General features: G+C 35.2%; 1 long non-coding RNA gene across 1 annotated transcript in view; it reads right to left on the reverse strand.

The window, feature by feature from the left end:
• Nucleotides 1–584: 584 nt before the first annotated feature.
• LOC121232487 overlaps nucleotides 585–17,139 on the reverse strand; it is a 52,188-nt gene continuing 35,633 nt past the window's right edge. Inside the window, exons 3-6 of the long non-coding RNA XR_005930999.1 lie at nucleotides 13,680–13,847; nucleotides 11,891–12,062; nucleotides 9,798–9,896; nucleotides 585–687 (exon numbers count right to left, since the gene is read on the reverse strand). This is a non-coding gene — a long non-coding RNA (uncharacterized LOC121232487). The remainder of the gene's footprint in view (nucleotides 688–9,797; nucleotides 9,897–11,890; nucleotides 12,063–13,679; nucleotides 13,848–17,139) is intronic.

Genomic DNA, 17,139 nt, shown 5'->3' on the forward strand with positions numbered 1-17,139 from the left:
GTATTAAAACATAAGGGCACTCTGTTTTATTTATGTCAGGTTAGTAAATATTTATCTGGCCTTTAGTAATTTCACATTTTATAAGCATACCAATTCAAACAGTTCTGTATTGGCAAGAAATACACTGTACTAATTCTTCTAGCATTCAGAGAAGACCCGGTGGCTGTAACAGTATGTAAGGAGGTAGCAAAAAGCAACCTCCTCTGCTCCCGCTCCTGCCCCCGGAGAGCAGCTAAGAGCCACTCAAGCCTCTGTGCTCCCTCGACAGAAGCTTCTCACCTGCTCCCAGCTACCCCAAAGGAAGGACAGCAGGGACATGAGGAAATGCTGTAATCTCCAAAGTGCTCAGTGACTGAACTGAACTAACTTGTGCCAATGTCAAAAGGTACATTTTGTCTCTTTGTCAGTACAAAAGCCAAAGACTCTGGCAGTATTTCCTTAAATTTGAAACCACATAGCATTCCTGAAAAGAAAATTATGTACTATATTATACATCCTCTGTGCTCAGCAGTCGATTAAATCTTATCAAAAAACCCATGACAATTTATGTAATAAATCATAATTTATTAGAGACTAGACTTTTACCTTTGCAAGCTTTGAACATGGGTAAATTCATACTGCAGAAGAGGGCTTTTTAGTCTGATGAATAATGCTTGCCGAAATGAAAGAGGAAGTTAAAAAAAAATTCTGTATGTGACATAAGAACAACTGGTAATAGAAACAGACAGGCTACAATCCATATGAGTGGTAACTGTAGGCCAAATAAATGATTACAGGAGATGAAAGTCTGTTAAAATAGTTTGCTGCTACTCCAAAATCTGAAGTTATAATAGCAGGAACAGTTATTTTTCCATTATCCTACTAATAAATATATCTGTTACCTGATTTTTTGGTTCAGTATATCCTGTGTTTTAAGGATCTTTAATTTTTTTAAATTTTTTTAAAATACATTGATACAAATACAAAGGAACTTCAAGCACTTTTTACCATGTAATTAAGGCTCAAATACAGCCAAGCCTTACTCAGTCTAAACTTTTTTAAAGGCTGAAGGCAATCTTGCAAATGTTTCAGAACTCAAGCCACAAAAGTCTAAATAATTAAATTTTAAATACAATTTATAGAAAAAAAATCAATAATTACACACATGGACTGACGAATATACAAAGAGGCATGTTTAATACATATCTTAAATTTATGTGATAGTATACATATATTAAAGTATATCTAAAATACTGTTTACTGGCATTGTATTTCTAGATGAATGCAGCAATAAATGTGGTATGCCTATATGACCTGCTATTTTTCTTGTGTTTTCTATTCTGTTGGTTTTGAAACCATAGTCTTTATTATACTACTAGTCTTGGAAACAGGTAGTTTATTTCTTTGCATCTCATTGAGAAGTGTTTCCTCTCACAATCCAGAAGATTGTTTCTATATCCATTTGTTTGCTGATTTCCTGTAATCTAGAGCAGTCTCAACTAGCAAGACACATTTACTGTTTTGCAGATAAGTAAACACAGATCCTTCTAAACAAACTGTTTACAAACTACACATACTATCTAGGGATAACCCTATCAGCAAAACTTGGACATTTCTCACTGTTGAGGAGAACCACCACTATGAAAAGGAACAAAGAGTAGATGTTATAAGTAACAAAAAAATAAGACTTACAGCCACAGAAATACAATGGAATTTGACCAAGACTGAAGAATAAACATATTTCTAAAAACCAGAAAAAAATAAATTCCTCATAGGCTATACTTAAGGTATTTCTCCCTACTACAGTGCAATTTAGAACTTTACTTTCTTTGCTATCTACAGAATGAAATTAAGAAGGAATACTATACAAATGCTATAGAAAAAGTACAGAAGACAAAAAATGTTCTTCTGCTATAACAATATAGCTAGGTATACTAGATACACATATGCATACACTCAGAGGTACTGTGCTTACACAAGAATGGACTTTTTTTTGTCCCTTAAAACCAGAAGATTTTCCTAATCAGAGAAAACCCAACAATTATAAAGAAAATTTTCATTCTCCAAATAAGAGGCTAAACAGTATATGAACGTCCTCTGAAGATCAAAAAGTCTGCCAGCTAAATCATACATAAACTCAATTTAACAGACACAGAAGTGTTTTAGTCTGTTTTTTAAGGTTTTTTTCTTCTGCAAATTTTTTATTTATGTTATGAAATTTAGAGTGTAAATGTCCTACCATTCTGACTCATGTTCTAATTGATTGAATAGATAAATGTGAGATCAACAGCAACACAGTTATGTAGTGAAAAATAGATCCAGGACTGGCTTCTAATGAAAAAGAATAAAACACTGTAAATCACAATTCTAGATGAAATGCAGCAAATAAAATGTGGCATTTACATCCAATCTGGCCTTCACAATAAAACTGTAATTTTCTTTTTAAATGACTTATCAAATGATTAAGACAAATGCACATTTACCTAATTAATTGGCTGCTTTCGTTACCACAAATTAATTTTGAATACCACGTATGTGAAAACCTGGTAAGTCATTAACGTGCAACACGAGCAAAGAATTGAAAGGATGACAGCACATGAGCTAAATAATACAATTATCCTTTGTTACTAATTTTTTTCCTCAAATTAAAAGCCAGTACTATGCAATATGCATAGGATTCAAAAATTACCTTTCACCTCACCATTATCAATGAATGCTGATCTATTTTATAAACTAAGACATTAAAAAAGTCAGCCGCAATATAAAGAATTAAAAGAAAACACAACTTTATAAGTAAAAGTTAAACAATACAATGTAAATCTTACACATTATTGCATGTATGTTTACACATAGACACATATATATGTACAGATATAATTACATGCATTTTCACTATTTTAGAAGTTTGAGTATGCTGTATAGTTTTCTATACCGCAATATCAAAACCTCATATCTCAGTCCTGGAAGCAATAAAATTAGGCAAAATGGTACAAAGTAATTATTCCAGTTACTGAGTTACATAAACTATGCCTTCAGAATGGCCTTTCCCAAACATTTCTTGAAGAATTGTGAATACAACAGAATTTGATGCAGTTTTCTAATAAGGCCAAGTGATGAAGCAAAAGTCATCCCACATTCCAATGTAAATGCATGCATACAGCATCTCTCAAATTGCCATATCCTAAAAGCTAAAAGACTGAAATATCCTCCAGATAAAAACGGGGGGGGGGGGGGGGGGGGACACAGAAAAAAAAAATTACTTCAGGATTACTTGGTTCATAGACCCTTTAGCTGTCACTGTATTTCTCACTTTTACAACAAAACTGGAACTTATGATTAGCAATCAGCTGACTATATTCTGCTGGCAAAATACTATCATCCCTCCTTGGCCACAGTGGAAGCCAGCTCAAAGTATAGAGCATCCTATTTGACATACACTTGTCTTTTAAAATTCACTTTCAAAACATGAAGGCCATATTTCTATGTAATACAAAAGAACACAGTATAACATATATCTTTACTGACAAATACATGGTAATACTAGGACTTCAGCTGCAAGGTTGAGAATCAGAGATTCTCAGGAAAAGTGTGGAAATATGCACCTATGATTTCTATTCTTATTAAAGAAACAGTTTGTAGGAACAACTGTATTCAGAGGATAATTCAAAATTTCTGGCAAGTCTAATGTAGGAAGACAAACTTCTCTCCGTCAGTCTTTATAGTTTAAGACCTTAATATAGAAGAAAATTTTAGTCATTTACAGCAAAACTGCATTCTGACTTACTACCTTTAATACACTGTGTACAAAACAGTGCAGGCCTCAAAACTAACACAAGTACTCAGTTTTAAATTCTTTTTCAAATTATTACCAGATGTCAACATTTCAGTCACAAATAATCTCCTAGAAGACAAGTCACAAATACTAACTACATCATTGTTTATAAATCAAAACTAAATGAGTTGGGACTCCTAATTAAGGAAATACACAATAAATTCCATGATCAAGATAACAAAAGTTCATATTAAACCTGTGGTTTGACTTCTGTCCCTCAAATGTATATAAACTGCTTTTTAACCTGAACGCTTGTGGCTCTCATACCTTTGTACAACAGCACTGAAGATAACACGTTACTAAAACATTTTTAGACATTTTTTGGTTTTTTCAGCAGTTAAGACTTATTAATTCCTAAAAACTATTTTTAAAACACAGAGACTGAATGTGTGCCCATAAGCATTACAGAGATTCACATAACTTCGGTCATTCTCACTGTGATTAAAAGCAGCAAGCCCCATATTCAAAGCTGTTAGGCGTCTTTTGTGTCACTTCTTGCAATGGTGCCAAATACACTATTATAATCTTTTTCAACATTCTACATAGGTTTTGTCACGTCTCAGTTCATGGGTTTCTTCAGAAAATTATTTCTATTTTGTAGCTTGTAATGAGTTTATATCATCCATTTGTTATGCAATGAAAATTATGCTTAAGAATTTTTAGCCTATCAAGAGAGGAAGGAAAAAAAAAAAAAAGAGGGCAAGTGATCTGAAAAATCTAAAGAATAAGTTTACTATAGTGTATTGTACTGTGAAACAGTTTGCCTTGTTGCTCATTAAAAATCATGTGAATTGGACAAACTACTGTACAATGAATAGCCAAAAAAGATCCTCTTCTCTTTTCACAAATATGTAGAATTTACATGGATTCTCCTTTACAAAGATTTAAAAGCCTGAACGTCCTTTTACATAACCGCAGAGTAAGGCCAAGTGAGAAAGGACACTTCTCTTGCATTGGAGTTGACTGTGTACCAGCTGATAACTTTGTGGTAAATTCTTGATTAAATCTGTCCAATAGAGCACACAATAAATAGTAGTCCAAGGTACTTGCTGTTATCAGGTAATTTTCATTTTGTGTTTAACCAGAGTAACTTTACTACTAAGAAAATTTAATATTGTAAAAATCATTCTGTAGCAAGTTCTGTATTGAGGGAAGCACTCTGTCATCATCTGTATAATGATCATTTATGCCCTGAAATAGTCTTATGGCCTACATCACTATAAATATATGACCATCTAAAGAAGCGCAGCTGCTTTAGTTGCCCCCTAATGAGAAAACCTTCTATTTCAGAGGTTCCTAATTTCACAAGACAATTGAGAAAAAGCTCTGTTCTGGTCCATACTTGCTGGACTCGTCATAAAGACTAAGCAATATTGCAGCACAATCTCAAGCATATGTTCTACTTTCCTCTTAGATGTAGAAGCCACTAATAATCAGTTGGACATAAAATACATGTCTGAATGCTTTCTAAAAGCAAATCTTTATGATGTTCCTAGTTAAAAATATCTGAAAACAGCTATACAAAATATGGATACCAAGCTACCCGTGTCCTGGTTTCAGCTGGGATAGAGTTAATTTTCTTCTTAGTAGCTGGTACAGATTCAGTGTGAGAATAAAGTTGATAAAACACTGCTGGTTTAGTTAGGCTAAGTGCTACTTAGCAACATGTTAAGGATTTTTCAGTTTCCCATGCTCTGCCAGCAAGCAGGTGCACAAGAAGCTGGGAGGGAGCACAGCCAGGACAGCTGACCCAAACTAGCCAAAGGGATATTCCATCCCATGGAACGTCATGCTCAGTACAGAAACCGTGGGAGTTGGCCAGGAGGGGCGGATCGCTGCTCGGGCATCGGTCAGCAGGTGGCGAGCAATTGCATTGTGCATCACTTATATTTTCTTGGGCTTTATTTCTCTCTGGTTTTTTTATATTCCTTTTCATTACTATTATTATATTCTATTATTATTATTTACTGTAGTTATTAAACTGTTCTTATCTCAACCCATGACTTTTACTTCTTTTTTTCAATTCTCCTCCCCATCCCACTGGGAGCAGGGCGGAGTGAGCGAGCAGCTGCATGGCGCTTAGTTGCTGGCTGGGGTTAAACCACGACAACCCAATATATTTTTGTATTGCCAAGAAGAATAGTGCATCACAGTGACATGTTTATATGATGTTGTGAATTGAACTCAAAGCAATGGTTGTTAATGTGCTGTAACTACTCTTAAAACTGTCACATCAATTTTTAGATTTTATCTGTTTCATTAAGTGCTATAGTCCTTTCAGAGACCATGAGTGAATGAAAACTGAAAGAAATCTCCTTTCCAATATGCTCTTTGAAATCAATAGGACTAAAAGAAGAAGGTGCAAGACAGAACAACAGGTTTAGGTCTTTCTTTATCAAGATTTGAATGTCTTAGCAAGTCAGGAAGACTTTCTAACTTCTAATACATTATAGCTATTTCATCATGCAGTTGCATTACACTAATCATATGTTTTAAATCACTCTAAGGGTAATTGTACTTTAAGCATTTGATTTCTTAGAACCATTTTGGGGTTTCGAGATTAATTCTTTTTCTTCTACAGAACTGAAACAGCAAGAGATAATCTCTGATGTTTGACACTGAGAAAGGCTGTAAGACTTTTAAGAAGTTACGTAATAATTCCCTTTCCCATCCTTTACAAAAGCGCTATGCTAAAATATTCTTATTCCTATTATTTTCAGTGTGAAATAAAAAAACTAATATAAAGTACATAAACTTTATGTTACATTGTTCCTGCTTACACAATATTTCTTTGCTTATAGGGATTAATATTAGAGCTTGTTTAAAATAATATAATACATTATGGAACTCCCCAAACCTTATATATCTATAAATTACACAATCAGCCATTGACCTTTGCTTGGTTGTAGTTCCTTCTAAGCTGTTCACTTTAATACCTTATATTTAGATTTGAACATAAAGCATTTTGCAATGGTCTGGGATGAAAAACCTAACCACCTGCCCCTTCACAGAATAACTATTACAGCTTGTGAGTGAAAAATCAAACCAGAGCATGGAAGAAAAAAGTGAAATGTCATGAGATGGGGAATTAGAGTTGAGATAAGAACCCTTAAAGAAGACTTTCTCTTAAAGCAAGATATTATATCTTATTCAAAATGCATTTAGCTGACTTATTTCACTGATGTTAGCTCTGATCCAGAAATGTGGGCATGACTCCAAGGGCATACCTCTTTCTCAGCCATCTGTTACGACAAGGAGAGACATTCAAGTTATACTCATTTCCCTCCCCCAGTAAATAAGTAAATAAATAATTTTGACAGCTGGCAGGACATTTTCCAGGAGAACATTGCAGTATGAGAGCTGCCTCCTCCCACAACAGCTGTTCTATGCTATAGCATACAAGGGAACTCATTGTGAAAACACGGGGGGATTACTCTACAGTAGGAATCCTAAAACGATAGTTAGTTGTGAGACAGCATCATTTTTGCCAACTATGAAAGCTATGGGGGAAATTTTTACTTCAATGCCTAAAATTTTATTTATAGAAAAATATTTTGCGTTTGTCCTGTGTGCACGGCAATTTTAACTTTCTGTCAAGGACTCATGGTGCTTTCCATAAGCTGCTTCTTCACACACCAAAAATCCATGCATAAATATTAATGCTAAATAGAAGGCAACAAGAGCAACAGGAAAAGTCAGATGCTTACATTTTGCAAGAAATCTAGCTTCATCACAGAATTTGACAAAGTAGTTGAAATTACCTAGTTTTATGTGTAATTAAAATGAATTTTCTTTTGAGACTGCATATTTTCAAAGAAAATCCTATGTTTTGGTTCCATATACAGGGAAAAGCTTCAAATTCAGGCAGAACAGTCAACAATTTAGATTAGCTGAGTCACTGTATTGTAGCAACAGTCCTCTCAGTAGGAAGTAAATAGATTAGCTAGCCTCGTCCAAGAGGTGAAAACATCACCCATCAAGGAATATGATTAAAACCAGAATCCAAAAATCTTGCATCTTTAATATTAGTACCAAGGACATTCAGTTATATCTTTATAAACATAAACAGCATCTGCATAATATAGAGCTGATTAACCGATGTGGATCAGTAAAGGTTAAGTCATAAAAATAGACTAGTTTCCTGCACACTGTAAGAGTTTCAGTCAATGCTGTATTTATGCAGTAAATTAACCCTTAAATTTGATGTGTCTATCTCAGGAATCCTTTACTGGGCTATTGTTTACAGCCCTCAGTTCATTAATGAGGTAGAACAGCCTTGTCTTTTATCCAGTAGTGAGTCTGAAGGCTCACAAATAGCTCTGATTATAGCCCTTAAAAAAAAAAAAAAAAAAAAAAGAAAATAGGATGATTAATTTGGTTGTCTGAGTTATCTGGTTCAAGTGATAGCATCTTGCAGCATACATGAAGCTTCTAAGATTTAATGTATTATTACAGGAGTGGTCATTCACTAGTAGTATTAAACAGTATTTGTGTTCTTCAGCAGCTGCTTCTCTATGGTTTCTTCATGTTTTGTGAGAGAACTGGATCTCTGGCAATGTATTGTCTTTTCATATGCATTTATGATTTAGATGGTTGCATTACTGTAGTACTGCATCATTTTTAAGACTGAAGCGATCTTGTATGTCAGCTGCAACGCATAGGGAGTACTTTGAATGCAGTTAAACACACAATACCTGCAATATCTCCCAGTCGAGTAGCTCTCTCTTGTATTAGATGGATGAGAAATTTCACAAAAGGGCCTCTTAAACAGTGTTCAGAGTTCTATAATTTTAAAGAATTTACCTCTGGTAAAAGTAAATAGCTAAGAGAAACAGATCTTTGTGTCCTGACTCATACTACGGTGAAGTGTTTCTCCTTTCCTCGCTCAGGCCACTAAAAGCTGCATTTCCCTAAATTCCCAATTCATTTCCAGGGCTACATATCAAACACCAGTGAAGAGAATACAAATCCCAAACAACTATCTCACAGGGTTAAGAGGGTTAAACTGTGTAGGGCCTTTGGGAAGAAAGGTACCTAGATAGAAGGGTACATGCGAAGTGTCTCTCTTTTTTTTTTTTTTTTTTTTTTTAAATTACTGTCTGCCATACTGACAGAGACACACAACGTGTATACGCCAGTCTGGGTTAGCAACACATTAGCATGCCACTGCACATGCAATTTCTAGTTGTTCTTGAATCACAACTTTGCAAAGATTTATTGTAATTTGTTGGGGGGAGGGGATGACAATTACAAAACGACAGAAAAGAAATTTTAACATTACTGTCACCCCCAAAAGGAAATCCAGTGGAGTGGAGCGGTCAGAGAGGGGCTTGGTTCCATTGCCCACTCTATCACTACTCCCCTATTGATCATTTGGGTTTGTATCCACATACATAAAACGTGAATACTAGTGCTTACTATTTTTCGCAGTACAACCCAATACTCTTGGAAGAAAAGCAAGTAAAGAGCTAAAAAAATATCACTACCTTTACCATATAAAGTCATGTTTCATCACTTGGCAAATCTTTATCAAGTCAAGAAACAAATTTTTGGCAATGTTTTTGAATTCCAACAGAATAAAAGTTTTACTGAAAAACAGAACACAAAGTTTCTTGTGAGTCTACTTCAGCTTGGTGACATGATACAACCTAACAATTGAAAAGGCACCTACACTACAGTGGCAGGTTATACGAAAAGGCATAATGCCACATAGGTACAGAAGATAGGAATACAGTATGATATACAAACAAACAAATTACAAGTCTGCAAGTTGGGCATTCAGTCAATAATTAACATATAATTTGAACTACTAAATCTTTTCCTAAAACACTACAGAGATGAAAACACAATTCTTAAATTTATGTCAGAGAAGTGATTTTCAGATTCGTGACAAAATCTAATATGACAGCATTCATTTTACAACAAAACTGATGAGTACAGATTGGACAGTTTTATGTTATTTTAAGACATGAGTGAAAAGCATTACCTGGGAGACAGAATACAGGTACACCTTAGTTGTATCCCAGAGTCCAGGCTTTCTTTCATTCAGGGAAAGTCCTGCTAGGTGTCAAGGCCATGAAGAACCCTGCAAGACATGAACACAATGAAAAAGATGTCAATAACTGTGCTTGAGTTTTCAGAAAATCAGAATCAACTACTTATGAGGAAAAGTATTCCATCATTTCAATAGACATTACTCAGATCAGCCATGATAGCTTTCCTGTTAACATTACTAATAATTTATCTGTTTGGATCATGAAGATAGATCCTTATCATGAAGAGAGAGAGAGAGAGAGATGGACATGTTGTTACCAGGTTACTACAGTTAATTGGGTTGAGCTTTCCAGAGCTAGTAAATGCTGCATTCAATGTAACTGCACTAATGCCTAGATTTTCAGTTATCTATTTTGTGTATTTCTCAAGATTGCAGTTCTGTTTTACTAAGCAACTAATCTATCATAGCCAAAACAGATGATATTTCCAGTATATCTACAAAAACACTAGTAGACTATCATTCGTAATATGATATTAATTGTGCTAGCTAGTAAACCAATTTAGGGCATAGGTGTCGTGGTTTAACCACAGCCAGCAACTAAGCACCACGCAGCCAGCTACTAGGAAGACAATTAACTCTATCCCAGCTGAAACCAGGACAATAGGTCAGAAATATCCACTGAAATTCTTAACCAGTGCTGCTCGTTGTTAAAAAGATAGTTTTGCTCACACTAGTGAACAAAATGAGAACAGCTGGGTTTGTTTTTTGTTTTTTTTTTCCAAACATGGAAACAGGAGGATGATACTGAATTTCTGCATCTGGTGTTCACATACTTATAAATAGAAAACAGAAAAGCAAACATCAGCCTTTTCATTAAAATTCACCAATAAGGAAAGGAACAAATTAGCAGTCAGAGTGCCTAGCTCCAGTTGTGGGTTATTCCACATGACTTTGTTTTCCAGTCTACCTTCACCAGGTGCCCCTCACAACCATCCTTATTTGTCTGATCCATAGCTACTGTATTTTTGACACAGAGAGAAAGGCAGTGGCAGAGAACGCCAAACCAATGTTCAAACTAGCGACGGTTGGGAGACATTTGATAATAAAGTAGAAGTGCAGTTAAAAGTTATTACCAAACTGATAATCCAAAACCTCCATTATAAAAAATATAGGAAATTTAAACAAATGCATTAACAACAAATGCAATAAGACAATTACAAATAATTCTTACAATATATTTTACAATTTTAAAACATCACAAAGTTGACCTCAGTAATTGGTTTCCCCAGTATATCTGTTTGCACAAGGGGATGGGGGAAAAACAAAAGCCACAAACAAACAGAAAGCTTTTCATTCACAAGCTTACTGGCAGTTAAGGCAAAACTGATTTACTCAAAACTACCTTTAAGTGAATTTCTAATACATTTTGTATCCAAAAATGCACAGTGAAAGAGGAAAAAAAAATGCTCCAGATTGAAGAATTAATGACAGAGAAGCTGGAAACTATAAGATTCTATATTTTAACTCTGTATTCTGATACTGCATTTCCCAGCTGGTGAGGTATATTAACATCTAAGTTAGGCCTGTACTGTGGGCTCAACAGGAAAAGAGAAGCAGTCCTGTGGATCTATGAAATGGGGATAAAAGGAGCAACAGGAAAGAAGAAAGGACAAACAATAATGTAACTGCAGAAATCCGGCAATATGCAAAAGAGCAAAAAGGTAGCACTGGGGGGGGGGGGGGGGGGGGGCTGGCAAAGAAAACAATTGAACGGTGATGGTGGCACAGACCATGGGGATGGTTCATAAAGATTTGGGAGTCGCTGCTTTAGTGTATGTGTGCACATGTACGTGCATATTCTCCTCCACTGGTTTCTGAGTAGACACTTCAGTCATTATAAAATGATCATTAAAGTGTGACTTGTACACTTCGAAGCAAGAGAGTAACTTCAGGCATCTTAGTTCTGTTTGAAAATTCAAAATCCTAACAAAAAACAAGCAAAATTGTGACCTTCTTTTCCAGAAGTACTCTAGTTCTTAGCTAGTAACAGACCACTTCTTGGTGACTGTAACCAAAGGAAATACCTGCCAGCCCTGTCAATCAGTTTGCATCCAAAAAGTTGTGGTTAGTTTCTAAATTTGTAGCTCCATTCTTCAGTGCTGACAAAACTTGACTTCTCATTAACCAGGCTGATGCAAACATAGCCAAGACTGTCTTCCCACCACAGAAGAACTGTAGCAAGTTTTCAGTTTAATTCTACAGACAGACAACAGTATGAACAATTAAAATTCTAAAAGTATAAAAATAAAAATTTTATAAAATTAATTTTTTTTAAATGTCAGCAGCTAGATGAAGTGAAATAGAAGAAACTCTTCAGTCATTCAAGACAGAATGCCTACAGAGATACTCTAAGAAATGTGTAAGAATACTCTTTATCAAGCTGCTTTAATAAAAATGCATTTAAAAATCTAACACAATAAAATTGTAATTAGTGAAGCATTTCTGAATTAAAAGGCTATTATAAAGGAGAATGGTTTTGTTCCAACTGTCTCTTTCTCCAGCATTTTCTAAACGCAAAGGATACACAAATCCTACTTCATACTTTCTAGACTTGTCCTGTCCTTGCTTGGTGAACTAAAAACTCTGCCTCAGTTTCAGTATACTTTCACAGCTGTTTCATGCCTAAAACAGAAGAAACATTGATAGGATTTAATGGAAACTTCCATTTAAACAATCGTTTTACCTTGCTTGCTTAGTTACTGGATGTGGGAAGGTGATACATAGAGAAAAACTGCAGTTTTATAATACATGCCTTTTTGCCTTTCATTCACTGTTAAATCAACCTTGTCACCTGCACATGTTGTGCATGAAGAGGCCATTTCCAAAAAAAGAGCAGAATATTTTGTTAGAAGTTTTGCCTCATTTTTTTCTGACTATTTAATTGCTACTGATACGTTAAACAGGCTAACTTACTAGATTTAAACTAAAGTCTTCACAGGTTTCTCCAGTCATACAGCTTAACTTACAGAAGAAACACATTAAAACCTGCTCCAGTTTGCTTCATTAATATGAAAGCAGGAGTAGGTCCTGGGACAATGGTTCCATATGTATTAAAAAGAATTTAAGAGATAATGAAATAAAGCATGCTTGGTAGAAACATGCAGACTGACAGAATATTACTAGGCCAGTCACAGAGGTTTAGTGGCAGTTAATGGAAAAAAAAAAAGCCTCAATGTCACAGCAGAATCTTGCTGTAATTAAGCTGCACATTATGAAAGCCAGTCCCTGCAAAACAGTAGCATGTCTTGAGAGATGGAGTTAACTTAACTAGATACTGATGAATGAATGCATTCGAAAGCAGAACATTTCTGAAATGTTGTAGAAACATGTTGGACATTACTATCTGTGTGAACACATAATGAGATTTGCTACTGTGTCTGCTTTGCATCTTACTTGCTGCCATTTGCTGGTCTTGCTCTCCTGTTATATGTTATCATTAAGAAAGCAAAATATCTGGGAAAATTATTATTTCTGAAATCCCTTTAATTATAGCCTGCAGATACTAGCATAATAAAAGTCATCAAATAGATTATTGGTATAACCAGTTAAATTAACCTTGTCACAAACAAAGATAAGCCACTTCAAAAAATATATATTCTATAAGAAAATTAGTTTTCATACTTTCAGTGACCAGAAGATTCCAGAAATTTTCAAGCAAAAATAGAAACAACAGAAGTTAAACTTAAATATAAACAATGAATTTTACATAGAAAATCTAATCAAAAGCGGGGGGGGGAAAGGCACTTTCTAGTTTTCCTAGGAAACTCACTATTACACTTGGTTCAAATCTCCCAGCTTCTGTTCTTAACCTACCAGTCCTGCTGAAAACCTTTTTCTACTTCTAGCAACATACTCCATTAGCAAATCTCAGTCTGAAGGCAGACTGGAAAGTTCTACAAGGTTCCAGTGCTGTTTATCTTCTGATGTTGTAGAAATGCACCTTCAGATAAAATTTGGGATTGCAAACACACATCCTGCCAGCTGTTACAAAAACAGCAGAACAAAAAAATGTATTATTAGAAATAACATTAATAAGAGAGCCAGGGGGATTTCATGGACATACTAAGCTGATTTAGGCTGAAGAGATTTGGTTCAAAGGAAAATTCTAATATTTCATAAATGAAGTATGAAGTACTCGGTGGAGTATTTTAACATGCCAACAACAATTACTTTGTCCTGAATAATAAGCTGATAGGTGATGGGAATGTGATGCCTCTAGTTGCACTGCAGTATGAGTCACTAGCTGAGATAAAGGAACAGAATAGAACCCCAGCAATACTGCTAAAAGCTGTAACATACTTAAAGTATGCTTACTCCAGTGATGCAGTGAGAATGATGCTTTCCTCAGCAGCTGAATTTTCAGTGTACTGAAATCTTCAACTGTGTAGTCAGCGCCTAGTCTGTTCTCTCTCTGAAAAGCCAAAGGACCTACACAGTAAAAAGGCTGTAAAATCTATATTCCATGCCTTTGTCTATCATTTTCAGGCATGTTTATGGAATTTCACATCAGCTCTTATATGGGAAAACCTTTAGAAGACAGTGGGTTTGCAGAGACATATGTAAATAATGCATAGGCATAATTATAAAACAACGAGGTAGGCAAGAGGCTTAAATTGCATTGCACAGCATGTAAAAGTGCACACTATGGAAAGAAGTCCCACTGGAGATGCGACTGTTGGACTGTTTTAAAACCTCATCCATTTAATTATAAGCTATGGATATTGCATACATCTCAGGCAAACACAATCTCAAGATGGATGAGGAGGAGAAACCGGGTCCCCACTAATCTTCATAGCAGGTCAAAAGATGACAGGACCTTTCAGTGCCCCATCACTTCAAGTCCTGTGTGAGGGTATGTGTATAACACAAGGTTTCATATAGACAGGGGTTTATACTTCTAACTGCTGTGCAGCACCAAAAATCATTGATGATTTCCCACACCTTGCACATACAGTCAGGGAGGGCTGAGAAAACCTGGAACAGAGTAGAAGATAAACAAATGCCCTCAGTGAACTAGAGACAGCAGACAGCTCCATAATGCCAAATGGCCCATGTACAGAATATTTTTTCAGTAACTGTATTTGAAGGCATGATAACATTTGTTCATCAGATTGTCCCATATTTATGACAGACAGTTATAAGATTGCACACCAAGTCACAGTTATTCCAAATACCTAAGGATTTTTCACGGTGTAGGTGCCTGAGTCAGTAAGACTCATAACTGCATCCTTAAAGTGAAAACTTCTTTAAAGACTTTGCTCAATCAGTCATTCCTCTCACTGTCTTCCACGATAGGTCCAAAATAACTAAGTGGCCTTATTTCTGTTGGATGTATTATATGCTAAAAGAAAAGTCACTGAAATAAATGAGGCATTGAGACCTCAATTAAGGATAGATCTTGTAAATTAGCATTCACTTTTGGTATGTAATCTTCGTGAAAAAAGTTCATGGAAATAGTTTGCAAATAAATGGAGGTTTTTAATATCATTAAATACTTCGCAGTTCATCTTCATATTTTCATTTGATCTTTCAGAAAGCATTGTTTTAATTATTTTAATTTCCTGTATTCTTCCATGCCAACTTAATTCTAGCTTTTCAGAGTTTTTTATTCTGATTTTTCTTTTCATAATTTTGTTCCAGTGCAAATAAGTAAAGTTTTGAAACATTAACAACTACCTTTGTAATATCTATCTTGTTTATTTGTATCCCATCTACATTTTCAATTTTTATGGCTGTAGAAATGATCCTCCTCAATTAAAAAAAAAAAAAGTGCTGACAATTTTACTTGCAAGTATAATGAAAGCAATCTACGCTCAAGGCCTAAATGCAGCTATAGCCTACAGGTATTTTGCTTGAGTGACTTAGCTGAGGATGGTTTAAATCCATTTATTTTAAGCTTCAATAATATAAATTAAAAGTTTTGTAATCACAACCAAGTAAACCTGCATACTCTCTACAGTCACGTCCTTCTTACCCTGCCATCAAGACAAGTGAGATGAAATCACGTATCTCTAAAAATTTAATAATTTTTTTTCAACTCTGCTAGTGTAAGAGGAAACTGTAGAGAACGCAGAACTGAACTGAGCAAATCAGGCAATAACTTCATTTTAGATGCAATAAACCATTCAGGCTGATATTGAATTCTTATGTTCTTACAGTCAGATTTTTTTTTTTTTTATATTTGAGCTTTGATTCAAAATGAGCTTCAGTACTGACACTTATCTAAGAGCATCCTTCAATTCAGGATAGCCAAAAAGGGGTGTTAAAAAAAAAAAAAAAAAAAAAAGAAAAAGAAATCACCACCCACAACAGTTCTCCAGTCCCTAACGTAACACGTTAACTTCTCATAGAACCTGCCCCCTTTTTACTAAACCTGGGATATCCATCATCATGCTGCCCATCAAAGCATAAAACATTTGTGATCTCAGTAATCAGTCTTCGCACCCCGCCATCAACTTACCCCCAAAAGGGATTAATTCTATCTTTTCACAACTTCATAGAACTCCCCTTAGAGAAATTCTAGTCTAATTGCATTACTATTTCACTCTCTTTTTATGGCTCTCCTGTTAGAACTCCAATGTGACTGCTTCATTAAACAAACTGATTTAAAAATAGGTGGTCTAAAGCAGGTATAAAATATTTATCCAGGACTTAAGCAAAGAAGGAAGGCTTTGCTCCATTGAAGATTTGTAGAAGTAAAGCTGTACTTAAAAAACAGTTTGGAAAGTTTTGTCAGGTAGACATTTCCTTATTCTATCATTGAACATTAATGCCAGGGGAGAAAAACCCAGGGGAGTTATTGACACTCAGGTTGTTCAATATTATGAATATGCAAAAATAGGACCTAGTAACATGGATGTATGTAAGGGCGGGGGGGGGGGGGGGAAGACATTTGAACACATTTAAGTGTTTAAAAAAAAAAAAAGGCCATGTAAGTTTCCTTAAGTTTCAAAAGACCCCCAAACCACCCAACCCAAAAACCTGCACATTTTCTCCCTTATCAGATTCTGCAGATAATACATATAATATGCCAGAAATACTGCCTAGGAAATATATAGTGATAGGCAGACTATATTTCACTACAAGAATTGTCTGAAACGCATTCTATATTCAGCCCAGAAGACGGTGACACAAATATAATGTCAGCAGGTGCACTATCACTGGAATGTCATACACTATTCCTCATAATCATGTTGCAAAAATAAATACTTAAGATAGGTTTGAACAATTGAAACCTAGACAGCTTATTCTTGACAGAGTACCAAACATGAAA

The sequence above is a fragment of the Aquila chrysaetos genome, chromosome 20, assembly GCF_900496995.4.
Source record: "Aquila chrysaetos chrysaetos chromosome 20, bAquChr1.4, whole genome shotgun sequence".
Lineage (NCBI taxonomy): Eukaryota > Metazoa > Chordata > Aves > Accipitriformes > Accipitridae > Aquila > Aquila chrysaetos.